Raw genomic sequence first — 13,738 nt, 5'->3', positions numbered from 1 at the left:
TAAAAATTAGACATATAAAATGAGACATTATAAAATTGAATGAATTAAAATTATGTCGAGACTCATAAAAATTGTATGAATTAAAATGATGTCGACATAAAATGAATGAATCAAATTATGCGAGACTCATAAAAATTGAATGAATTAAAATTATGTCGAGATATAATAAAATTGAAACATAAAAATTGAATGAATTAAAATTATGTCAAGACATCATAAAATTAAATGAATTAAATTATGTCGACACCATAAAATTCGGAATTTTTTTATGCAACACGTGCATGGAAAGTGCCCCATACGCACGCACACGTGCGTGATAGACCACTTCCAGGCACTACAACATAAAATAAGAAGTGTAAGTGTGTGTAAAGATGAAAATTCCGGGTGCGGAGTACGCACGAGCCGAAGGGGGAATTTTCATCTTACGACACTTGTTACACAAATAACTATACGTATCGACATAATTTTATTCATTCAATTTTTATGATGTGACATAATTTAATTCTCAAATTAAAATTATGTCAAACATAATAAAAATGGATGTATTAAAATTATGTCCGGACGTGATAAAAATTCGAAATTAAATATTTTATATATGTCCAGACATAATTTTAATTCGGAATTAAAATTATGTCAGGACATAAAATAATTCCGAATTTTTATTATGTCCTGACATAATTTAATTTATCCAATTTTTATTATGTTTGACATAAATTTAATTCATTAGTAAGAATAGCTATTTTTCTCAAGACTATTTTTTGAAACTTTTATATTAAGTAGAATATCATTTATGCTATTAAAAAGTAAAACGGCGTTCCATGTGTACTTGTCTACAACATATCTTTAAAATGTTAAAAAATCTTATGGGTCCTAGGACGTGGAAATTTTTGAAGTAAAACTTCTTTAGGAACGGTAGTGAGTTCGATTCGCGACACGAAAAAGTGTAACGGAAGTTTTCTCAAAATCTGCTTATATAATACATAATAAAAGCATCATATTCAAGAAGTAAATATATAGAATAATGCTAATAAAGTTTAAAAATCACGACTGCGCAATAACGAGTGCGAAAACCGAGAATTCTGAAAATTCATTTGACGTCTAAAACACACGCCATTTTAAGTAATTCTATTAATTTTATCATATTTAATTTATAACAAGTATTTCTCAGTCCCAAAAATAGTCCCTTCTATTTATCCATAAAAATCAGGACATATTATTTTATTTATGAGGCTTGTACTAAATAAAAACGTGCTTTACTATATACCACACACGTGTGTGCTCGTTTTCTCTTGCGCGGTCGTAGCTTCTTCGTTCCTCCACATTTCGTCTAGTATTTATTGGTATACAGGTATGTACATATCTCGCCGGCGCGGGGTTTTCCCGCGAGAGCTCCTCCGTTATATTTTGTACAAAGTCCGTGTAAAAATACAGCAGCCCCATCTTATATCAATTATAAGTTTATGTGATACGCGATAAGAGTTAAAATAATAACAGTCTCGCCTCTCGGACGTATCAAATATTCCGAATAGGTTCGGATCGAGACCACTTGTGCCCTCGACTTTGTTCGGATCCGAGTGTTGTGTGTTGTGTCATTTGGCATGCGGGGGGACACGTGCGATCCCACCACCCCGCCACTAATCATTAAATGGAACAAGAAGCACTCGAGCTTAACGGGAATGACTACGGCATTTAACTGTAGGTACGAGCAATCAATTTGTTGAGTGGGCGCCTAGTCGGCTCAGCCCTATCGTCACTCGCGGATCAAAAATAGTGTGTTCAGCTACGACTACTGAACTAAGATGCTTTCTCAGATCATACGACGAGCACACATACATACGGGAAAGTTTTATACACTGGTACGGCAACACCAGCAATTTTCCCTGCTAGATAATTCGCACGACAGTCTTCGAGATCAGCTACTATCCTTTTACAAAAGTAAATCAATCTTCCCGCGTAAAATAAACGGAGTTAGAAGGAATCTAATTTCCATTGGAAACTTTTTAACTTTGTTATTCTGTTCTTATTCACTTAATTTGAATAGAAATCAAAATTCCTTTTAACGCCAATTATGTTATCTCCTTAAAGTACATGTATGTTTCGTGAAAAGTTTTTGATTCTCTTACTGGTTTTTTCCCTTAACAGTACAACTATAATTATTTTTTTCTAATTTAGTACTAAGAATAAGTACAGTGGTTAATATATCGTGCGTAGTTCAATTTGTTAAATAAAGAGTTGCGTTTAAGTTTCTATGCTAAAACGTGCATTAATGAAAAAATACGGATGTTGTTATGTGATATTTAAAACAGATTGTTATCTATTTTCCTTTCTAAACTCATTCACGTTTCTCAGTGAACGTTTCGCTTTGATTTCGCTATTAATTGATTATTTTCTCGATTGCTAAATGTCCGTCGACATCTCTAAATGGCACAAAATTCTTCTCGTATGTATATGTTCTCCATCGCGCTCGCCGAATTCTTAGGATCGTTAGAAAACTGTTAATTGCGTAACAATACACACTTACGAATTTGATTCACTTCGCCGCGACTAAGTCTCTCGGTAGACAGACTACACAAGGGTAACAGCTACGTTTTATCATCTACACATTACAGAATCCGAATATCTGAATATTTCTGCCGTCTACTTGCTGATTCTACGATCAAGCTACACGCTTTCTTGTTTTCGCCCTCTTTTCGTTCTTCGCCTCCTTTTTTTTAAATTATAACGCAAATCTTACGACCAAAGCGGAATACGTACTACTTACTTGTACATACGACATATATAAGTATGTATCACAATATATGTGTATATATATATGTATATGTATAGATGCATATAGACACAACGGGGTACGAACGAAGTTAACGAGTGTTCGGATTAATACGGATTAAACGCTCGCCGCGCTCGCACGCGAATTCGTAGCGATTTCTGCGCAGCGACTAGGCACAACAAAGTGAATCGCGCGACATGGCTTATAATCGGTTAAACTGGTTAAAGATTCGGGAATTGAACTGAGATTTCAGTGGATTTAAATGCTGCAGATGCTATATTTCTTTATCCTTTCTTATTCTCTTCTGTTTTCAATGTGTAAAACGTATTGATTTTTCAAATATCTCAAATAGCTTATAAATTAAAAATTAACTTCTTACTCAAAGTTAAGAATTACGTTAAGATAAATTCCCCTTTTATAGAACGCGTCCAATTTTATAAAATAAATCCCATTAAATTAAATTTTATTCAATCCACGATATAGCATCGAGAATTTAACTCATCGAAATGACATCGATTTCAATTCCCGATTAATTTAAGACAGGATATAACACAGCTCGGTCTTAAAAGTAAAAGCACGCTTCCTTAAAATTTAAGCAATTCTGTCTAAGGGTTCATGTAAAAGTAACATCACATCTTCTTATGAATTAAGTACATTTACGGGAGCGTGTGTATGTATGTATATACACACATACACACATACGCGCGCACAAGCGGATCTTTCTGGCGAATTGTTGAATTATGAACACCAGCTTCGCAGTTGTAGAACTAATTATGGACGTACAAAATACGGTCGGCCACGTATAGTTACCGCATTAGACAAAGCACAATTTTTGCGAAGTCTTAGCTTACCTATATACGTAATAATTATAAATATTCTTATGAGCTTTGGAAGTTAAAATATCGCTCACTTAACAAATTAGGCTTCAACTTTTTACTTAACAAATGCGTATCAATAGAATATAGCGCTAAGTTTTAATAATTGATTGACACATTCTTTGAAAAGATAAAGAACGAAATAAAATTAATTAGCGATAAGCTTTCTTTAATTCAAAATAGTACATGGTTTGGAGATAAAACTTTCACTCGCCGGAGAAGTTAATTCATTTAACTTCGAACAGTGTATATTTTAAATTAAATACGACTTGCTTACGTTAAATTATACAAGTATACGCAGCCATATTAATAATTTTAGTCAAATAGCTTCAATCAAATTAAAAGAAACCTATCAGACCCTGTTTATCATTTAGTAATTTATACGTAAAATGTAACTAGTTATTTTTACGTTATCTCTATCTCTCTCGTTCTCCCGCTGAATAATACTTCTTGTTAAGGAATGATACAAAAATGAATGCCGCCAACGAGCGTATTAATATTATTAATGTTATTATCCTTGAGTATCGAGTCCGTATCGATCCGACCTTGTTACTTTATTATACAAAGCGACTCCTCATAGTCTCGACACGTAGAGCCGGTGGTATGAGAAGTCGGCGATCGTAAACGGATCTTAAAGAGGATGCATTAACCGTACTCATACGTGTTGGCTAATAAGAGCTAGTTTAGTTGATTTCATAACGATTAACCAAGCCGGCTTATCGCGGTTTGTCGTCATGGGTGAAATCGTGGGCAGTTCAGGGGGATCACGGCGACACACCCGAGGGGAATGCACATGAAGCTGACTCGTGAAACGCGAACTCGCAATACTCTGTATCGAGATATGCTTTTAGCTCGAGTGCACGTGCCGCGAGCGCAAGGAACTTAAACTCGGCAAATACATTCGACAATGCGTTGCAAAAGAACATCAATTAAGCAGAATCGATAGAAGTCCATTTTGTAAATGTATGAATTTTAAAACGCTTGTAATACGAAACAAATGGTAACCGTATCTCCTCAATTTAATTTTGAAATTAAAAATGTTTTTTTCTACTTTAAGTATTGTACAGTAAATTTGATTATATGGATATCTTTCTGCAGAAATTTCTTTGACAAAAGAAATTTAATTATAAAAGAACAATTATCTATCGATTCTAATTAAATCAATTATCTTTTGCAGAGCGAACAGGAATGTCTGAGCGATAAAACATATGTACAAATAGAAGTTACATTCAGAAATGCGGTCAGACATGTAAGAGGCATAAGTATACCAAATGATAGCACCAGATATTGGATTTCAACATTTGAAGATCGAGTATGAAATAGGAGAAACAGCACGTCTCCACCGTTAACAATCACGAGCAACGAAAATCGCCAAAAGTCGGCGTAATGGGTGTCACTGAAGATATTTTGTATAGTCTTAAAAATATAAGCAATATCCGTTGTCGGCTCGTCTCGTGATTCTCACGGATGTACTGAAGATGCAAAGTATATCCGATAAGAAGCTTCACGAGATGCGATTAGAAATTGTCGACAATAGGAACCACGAGTGAATAATAACGTTATTTTAACGTTACAGGCAGATCGGGCGGCGAAGAAACAAGAGACCCTCTCGACGATCTGTTCGGAACTTGCCTGACATTCTACGGTTTCTTCCATCAATGTCAGATCAGCTCTGATACATTAAGTGGTACATTAAGTGTTGTTCCTCTACGTCGATACCATAGCCCTAGCTAGTACGTTACATTATAGCAATAGCTATAATATAGAGTTACGTGTTAATTATATCATAGCTAAAGATATATGTCGCAATTTTATAATGTATTTTAGCTATATTATAGCTAGGGCCATAATATAAAGTATATAATAGCTATGTTACAGCTAGGGTTAAAATATAGAGTATCTTATAGCCGTATCATAGCAACGACCGTAATGTAGTGTCTGTTACGACTACATTATAACTAGGGCTATAATCTCAAAGGGAGCGACTAATAAAAGTTAGTCAATCAAGGCTGCCGACGCAATTTTGTCATCCTCTTACGACCGATATATCGCCATTTAAATGAAAACTACGCCATTTCTCAGACGTGATTTTCCCTAAGCGTCAGAAAAGAGGGTACAGAGTAACAGCACAGGCACAGTGTAAAGAGACTTTAAGATAAAGCATTACTTTCGACGTCCCAAAATACCGCGTTTGCATTTTGAGATTAATGTTGCGCACTGATCCCTGAAAATTTAAAGCTACCATCGAAAACGAATTGTAATCTGCATTCATAGCATAGTTCCGGGAAATATTAGACGAGTAGATCAATATTTATATATTTGCGGCGCTTACACCAGTCGCACTTTAAACGATGGATTTGGCCCCTTTCTTTGGAAGAAGAAAACTGGCTTGATCGTTGAAAAAACTAACGCCGACACATTTTATACGTTCGTCAGCGCAAATTCCGTTCATCGCAATCGCGCGTGAGAAACGTTCATCGCCGATCACAGCGCGAACGTTCGCAAACGTATAATCTGTCGCCGCGCTATTGCTCCACTCTAGAGATGCGGAAAGGAAGAATGACGAAAATCAATGTCACGTCTTTGCGACGTGTGCTTATAGAGCGAACAGTTGAAAGAAAAACAAACCAAGATTGTTCGATAAATCGGGCAACTAAACGAATCTTCCCTTCCACGTTCTCGGACGGGATTTTTCCACGCACGAGCTAGCTATTCAACGCGAAACTATCTATCATCGCGCGCATCCTAAAGTATTATTTATTCTCGCGCTCGGATACAAGGGATGAAATTATGCAAGACCTACTTAGTCGCGTAGCGATTCGAAATAAACTCAAACAATATCGAAATCCATGGTCACGTGTCCGAGAAGAGAAACTCGCTCTCGGATAGCAGTACTTCCAGATCGGAGGGTACGGTGTGCAAGTCGGAGTTGGCCGGTTCCGGCAGATCACCGCCGCTGTTTCCGATGCCGGTAGGAGCGATTTGGCGTGCTCTGCCTATCCTAACTCGATCTTTCCTCTTGACCGTTCGCAGAAGCACCCCGGTCCTCGGCAGTTTCGTCGTTCTGCTATTCGTATGATTTACAGCTGTGGCCGGTGCCTGCGCTACTTTATCGGACTTGCGTAGCTTTACGCTGAACCGGAACGGCGGCTTGTACACCACCTGAAGCCTCGCACGTTCCTTCCTGGCGAGGGAATTCGACGAGTTCTTCAATTCCGCACCAGCCCTTCCAGTTTCCGCACCAGGACGTCGAGTGGCTGTCAACGCCTGTTGCCTCGACACCGGCAACTCTGGACCCCACTGCTCCTCCGCTAACCGTCAGACCCACCGGGGTCGACTTGCTTTTCGGCAAACCATTGACGTTGGTCCGTGCACCGATTTCTGGTCGGCATTGCGAAGATGCCAATAACCAAGAGCGCACCTTGCTTTTAGGATCAGCGTTTGTTTCTGGTTCCTTATCCGTTTGCATTGCCGAATAGTCGATCACCTCCTTTCTATGTGTCTTCTTACGCTTCCTCTTGTCATTATCGCCGCCGCTGCCGCCGGCCGGATTATTGCTGGTACTTTGTCCTTTATCTCTAGCCGATGTAATCTTCTTCCGTTTGTTCTCCTGCGCTGCAGCAGCCGCAACTTCGGCCGGTCTTTTTCGCGCAAAATCGTCCACCTGTCCGGTAGATGATCTCTTCGTCTGTTGGTTTTGCTGTTTCTTCTTGGCGTCCTTTAAATGCAAACAAAAAACTTAAGAATTTAAATTTCGAGATACAAATATTAAATTAATATATTAATATAATCAAATTATTATATTAATACATCGATAATTAAAATAAACAAGTCTATTTTCTAATTCTCTTATTTAAATTAATTTTACCTTAGACTTGTCCGCGTGTCCACCATCTTTATGTTTGCGATATGACACCTCTTTTCTCTGACCTTCTTACTAAGAGGAAGTTTGGCACGTGCCGGTGGATGCACCGTCACTCCTTCCGTACCTTCCGGTGGAAGCCGTACCGTTTCCGTCGTAGAACTGTGGATTATCGTGACGGACTTTAGCTTCAGGTCCGGTCGTTTGCCCAGTAATCTCATGCTGGCCACCTAAAAGAAAAGAAAGAAATCTTACGTGCTTGTAAATAAATTTATATTTTATTTATTTTTTCATTGACAAGAATTGGCAGAAATACAAAAAAATAACATACTATATCATATATATATATATATATATATATATATATGTACATTTCTTTACATATTTATTAGGCGATATTTTATTAATAAAAAATAATTTACAATATGTAATTACATAATGTAATTTACAATAGAAATTCAAATCACTACTTTATTCAAAGCTTTAATTAAAGTTTATGTTATCTAGAATACGGCAGCCACAAGAATTTTTGCTTCTACGTGATACTTTAATCAGTAATCTAATTAAATGTACGCACCGCAGGGGGAAAGGTACTCGGAAAGGTACAACAATGCAATAGCAAATAATTTTTGTAAAAAGCAATTAATCTCCAATTATTTTACAACAAATATTATTAGATTTCGATAGCCTACTATGCATGTGTCCCTACACTTACTCTCAGCATTGTATTTATCTCTTTTCCTTAGTCGTTTCTGAACATTTTTAACATATATAATTATATGAAATTATTGTTTTTTGCGCTTATTTTAACAAAAATATATTTGTTCTATAGACTTGTTTAATGCAACAATCTCATCAAACTAGTTATTAATTAAAAATAATAAATTAAAATAATAAACAATAGAAAAATTAATTAAATTTTTATTTTTAAAATATAATCAAGTACATGAATTTAAGAGAAAATGTAGGTGATGTTTTTATACATACCAGCAACGATATCGCTATTAAAACTATCAGAGCGGCTGCATACCAATGTTCAGCGACCCACCGTCTGAAAGTAGCGAGGCTCTCGTCGGATAATAAGAGCTTCCTTAAAGTTGCTAATGGACCGCTTGGATCAACCTAATAAAATATTTTAATTAACGCCGTTACCTACTATCTTCCACTATCTTCTGTGACCAAGTTCCATTTACCTCACGACATTTTTGAAAGACATCACAGTAGCCATTATAATCGTTACACGGAGTTCCTGGTTTCGAGAACATGTCGGGAATATCATATGGCGGGGAGTTCCAGTCGAAAGACGATCTGCGAAGAAAAGTAATTGAATTTAACAAATTTTTTATGCAAATTGATCGACGAAATAATATTTAATACGAGATAAACATACAGGCACGGTTGATTTTCCCCGGGAAGTCGACAACATAACTCGCAAGCCTTCGTCGGCGGATCGCTCGGGCCTGGTATGCATTGGCAAGATTCCAATCCGTATGCCAAGCAAATGCTGCCAGTGCACTCCTGTGAAACACAAGTTTCGCGCACGTGAGACAGATCATATTTATTCATTTAATAAGAGCACGTGTACGGTTTTTAATAGGACTGATATCTACCCCCATGAAGCAAACCAGTTCACGATTACAGATGGTCTTATTAGGCTTGTTAATGGACGGCGGACAATACGGAGAATCACCGTGACAGAAGCTCGCATCGCGGCAGCCGTTGTCATCTCTGCACTTCTCTCCGAAACGGTACTCACATTCGCCAGTACAGCACGGACCCTGAAAAGGAAAGCAAACAGAGCCGTCAAAATTACGTCGTGTTATACGCACGATGCGCCGCGTAATTACGTTATGCATATCTGTGAGTAAATTGCCTCAAGTAAATTTAACAAAATATTGCTTAAATTAATTAATATTTTCGACAAAATAAACGAACATCGAGCGATAAATGTGCATCAGCGAATCTTAATATCTTTTGCATAAAATACTGTATGCAAGTTATTAAACATTATTTATTCATTGCGTTAAATGCGCCTAATCGTGCAACAGAAATTTTATCGAATATTAAAAATATAATGGCTTCATAAAAAATAGATTAAAATGTAGCACATTTTAAAGATAGTACTTTTATAATATACGTATTCTGCTATTAGAATATTTAAACAACTAAATAAACGTTTAAATACATAGCTGGATAAACAGACATTTGAAAATTTTGGACGTTTGAACGCTTAACATTTAATATTCAAGATTGAAAAAGCACAAGCGCGGCTACAAGGTCCGGGTTAAATTTTGAGCAAGAAAAGTCGTCCTAAAATTCCCCCGACAATACAGTCCAACTCGCATTTTTTACAAGCGTCATACATACTTGACTAGGACTGCACTTCGAGCCTGGTGTGAGCGTGCACGGGGTCTCCGTGGGCGGCGGATAACGGCGCTGGGGAAAGCAGCACGAGTCTCTGCAATCTTCTTCCCAGCCGCAGTCGCACTGCTCGCCCTCCTCCACCACGCCGTTACCGCACAGCGATACTTGCGGTTCTACAATAAACAATGCAGAGTACCGTCAGGGTTAGACCAAACGGGGATAGAATAATTGGACGAGAAGATAGGAGCTGGTGCGATCAATTTCGTTTCGTTGCGACGTCGCGATATATCGCGTTCGCCGTTGCTCCCACGGCATAAAACTCACCGGTGAAGCATCCCTTTGGCGAACGTGCCTTGCTGTTGAGCACGGGATTTATGGCGTTCAGGCTGCACGGGCTGAAGCGGTTGTTGTTGCGTTTGTCGCCGCTGGTAGCACGGGCGAACATTATGAAGTTGCCGTCCTCGCCGCCCGGTGTACATTGTTCCGGATCGTGCTGGTCGCGAAAGAACAATGAGATGTATGACGTGAGCGTCATTCGTTTATTGACTGGACAACATCGTATAAAAAGGCCGTGGAATATAGAACGCGCCGTTTTGAACGCGACTAACGGAAGTATGTACGTACCGGTGAGCCAAAGTTGTGGCCGATCTCGTGAGCCAAAGTAACGTGAGAGACCGCAGGCGGTACGTGCTTCCCGTAATTTAATAGGGTCACTATACCGGTGTTCAGTGATTTCATGCTGCCGCGGTAATGCTGCAACGTTATTTCGACAATTATTTTTTATTTATATTTTTTTTTTCAACTTAAGTTTCATATTCGCGACGATTTCCAGTTCAACGGTTGCGAAAAGAAATCACATCATAAAAAATCAATTTTTTTGTCGGAGTGGATCAGCTGATCGCCATAAATAGGATCGTGCTTCAAATGTAACGTCGATCAGTACACATAAGGATAGATAAATTATTGTAGATTTTTTTAGTCTAAAATTTAATACATTTAAGTTATAATTTAATATATTTTAGTGTAATTCTCATTAAATTTTAGTTACTTCCATACTATTCGTAAATTTATAAAAAATATATATATATAATCGACATTATTTTACAAAAGTCTATTAATACTTTTCACCCACGCATACCCCGTTCTTTTCACACACGCCGCCGGCATTCTTGAGATCGCCTGTCCATGCCAAACCCAGAGTTCCCATCTCGAAATCCCGATACGTGAACATATAAGCCAGACAGAATGCGTCATAATCCTCCTCTATAACAAGGCAAACATCAACGTATTATCAGTTTAGTCCTCATTCGCATATTGACGTATTGACATTACGCCATATTGCGGCTTATTAACAAAGAGCGACAACGAGGTCCTTACCTGAAAAGAGCTCTAAATATTTCTCCACCCCGTAATTGCCTGGGAAACGATAATTAGAATCTCTCAACGCTTCCTCGCTGTGCACTTTGATGCGTTTGATCATGAAGCTGATGTTATCCGACCGCCCGTCTTGATTGAAATCTGAAAGCAGACGTGACGCTGTTCAAAACGCTAGTTGTTTCTTAAATTGCATATTTTCGGAACGGAATAATTCACTTAAACTCGTACATTATTCCAGTTCTGTTTCTTGCACCTAACGTTGACAACTCCCATGTGATTACCGTTCTCTGGTCCAAGCAGAGTAATTCGCGTGTAATATGGAACTCACACAATGTGTGTTATACATAATGGAACACAGTACGGTAATGAAAATACCATATGTACGAATAAACAGACTGGTGTACGTTTTACAACGATATAGAGTAACAAATCATTTATCAAAATACTTTAAACATTTCACACTTTTCGCGAAAAGCATCAAAAACATATCTCGTGTTAATTTTCAAATTATACACGTACAGCTTTAAAAAATGTGTTATATGCTATTTGTTTAACATTAAAAAAATTAATTTTTTCGTTATAAAAAAAAAAGATTACAAGAATCAATATTTTTTTAGAATTACATTTTCCATCTAGAATTAAGATTTGTCATAGTTTATATTTTACAACAAGTGTTTCTCAAATTAAATTGAATATTACCGTAGAATTTGAGTAACATTAAACTGGGTTATTCACATGAGTAATGTTCAAAAACTCTGTTTTGCTCTATATCCTCTAATTATTTACTAACTATTTGCTTTTTCGCTCCGGTCTTTGCAATTTCCCGTTTCGTTTATAATTCCATCGCTTTTATCACATTATTTATGTCAAAATTGTAAACGCGAAAAACAAAAAATTTGCATGCACGCGTACGCTGTGTACAAAGAAAATTTATTATTTTTATCGTATTTTCCATATAAATATCACGCTTAATTGTGCTTAATATTAAAACATAAATTGATATAAATTTAAATATCAACGAATAAAAATCGAACGAATGATTTTTCATTAATTCTTTTCTTTTTTATGAATTCCTTCTCGTATTATCATCAACCGCGGCAGAAAGGGTAAAATTCCAGAAAATTTTCATAATTCCCGTAAAGTTCCTCGGCTTTCCTCGAAAAGTCTCTGAATGTCTTCGCTTTTTTTTCTCATTTTACTTCGATATTCCCTGGTCATTTTAAATTAGATTCTCCCAACGTTTTTTCGCGTTCCTCAAGTAGTTTTCAATTTCCTCGACTTTTTTCTCCCCCTCGGCCTTTGCCATCGTCCGTTTTCCCGACCCGCCGCGAAAACTGTTAGGGTAGATCATCTTTCACCGCGCGTTCCGCGTGCGTGCGCGCGCGCACGCGGTATCATCGCCGCGAGGAAGAACACCCACCTGTGTATTTGTAGATGGAGTTGACTTTCTGCACGTGCCTCGTCATCACCTCGATACAGGCTTCCTCCGTGCCGTATCGCGCGAAAAAAATGATGGTCCGCTTGCAAGTAGAGCATGCAGGTAGTTTTCCGGGATCTACGGTCGCGCGCTTGTGCAGATGCCTCGCGATCCGATCTTTGCCGCTCGCGCTGCGGACGGGGACGAGAAATAAGGTCGCTTTTATTGCGCGATGAAAAACGCTCTCCGCACTCTCCTCTCGCAACCTCGAGCACCTAGTTCCTCCGAATTCTATTTCAACTTTCGCGACGCTTGTTGTCGTTTGTCGACACACACGTTGCTAGTACTTCGCTAACAATTGACACGTGAATTGACCCAGAAGACAAAATCAACAAACATTTCACGTTAGAGTTGAAACCGTCGTCGCTTGCCGCATTGTTTATTGTTCCTTCCTTCATCAAATCAGTCATTTAAAAAAGAGAAACGTACGTACATATCACAACAAATTGCATTTTGAGAAAAATAGAGTCTACAATAAATGTTTCTTTATATTACATTTGCTATATGTCCTTTTCCTCCTATTATTTTTTTTAATTTTTTTGTTCTTCGTGCTCTTTAAATAGATCTTTGAAGGTAAAACATTTTACACCGGTACGATCTAGTCCAAACTTTCTCACGCTTTGAAAAATAAGTTCTGTGACGTACGATAAAATGGATTTATTTGCGTGCGTTAAGCAGGAAAAAGGTTCGGGCTTTTTCTCACTAGGAATGCAAAATACTCACGCGTCCGTGTACTCGACGTCATTACTCGTTTCCAACGTTAACACCCTCGCATTGTTTTCCCTTGAGTAGAGAGCAACGTGCTCGCCGAGCAGGGACTCGTAGAATGCCTGAGAATTGTTGTACCTATATCTGGAGGAACAGACATCGCGAAGTTTAAATTTACATTTAAAGTCCGCCATATGAAGACTGACATGGAACGCATAATATATGATAATCCCGGCCGGCGGGAGTTTCCTTTACACGTGTCTAAATTACAGCGCGTTTGCTAACAGTATGTGCTCTTTTATCATTTT

General features: G+C 37.8%; 1 pseudogene; it reads right to left on the bottom strand.

Moving 5' to 3' along the window:
• Positions 1 to 1,317: 1,317 nt before the first annotated feature.
• The window catches only part of LOC139808081 (disintegrin and metalloproteinase domain-containing protein 10-like), a 60,045-nt pseudogene continuing 47,624 nt past the window's right edge, over positions 1,318 to 13,738 (bottom strand).

This window comes from Temnothorax longispinosus, chromosome 2 (genome assembly GCF_030848805.1).
Source record: "Temnothorax longispinosus isolate EJ_2023e chromosome 2, Tlon_JGU_v1, whole genome shotgun sequence".
Lineage (NCBI taxonomy): Eukaryota > Metazoa > Arthropoda > Insecta > Hymenoptera > Formicidae > Temnothorax > Temnothorax longispinosus.
Note: the sequence above shows the minus strand (reverse complement) of the source record. Positions and strands in the feature narration are given on the sequence as shown.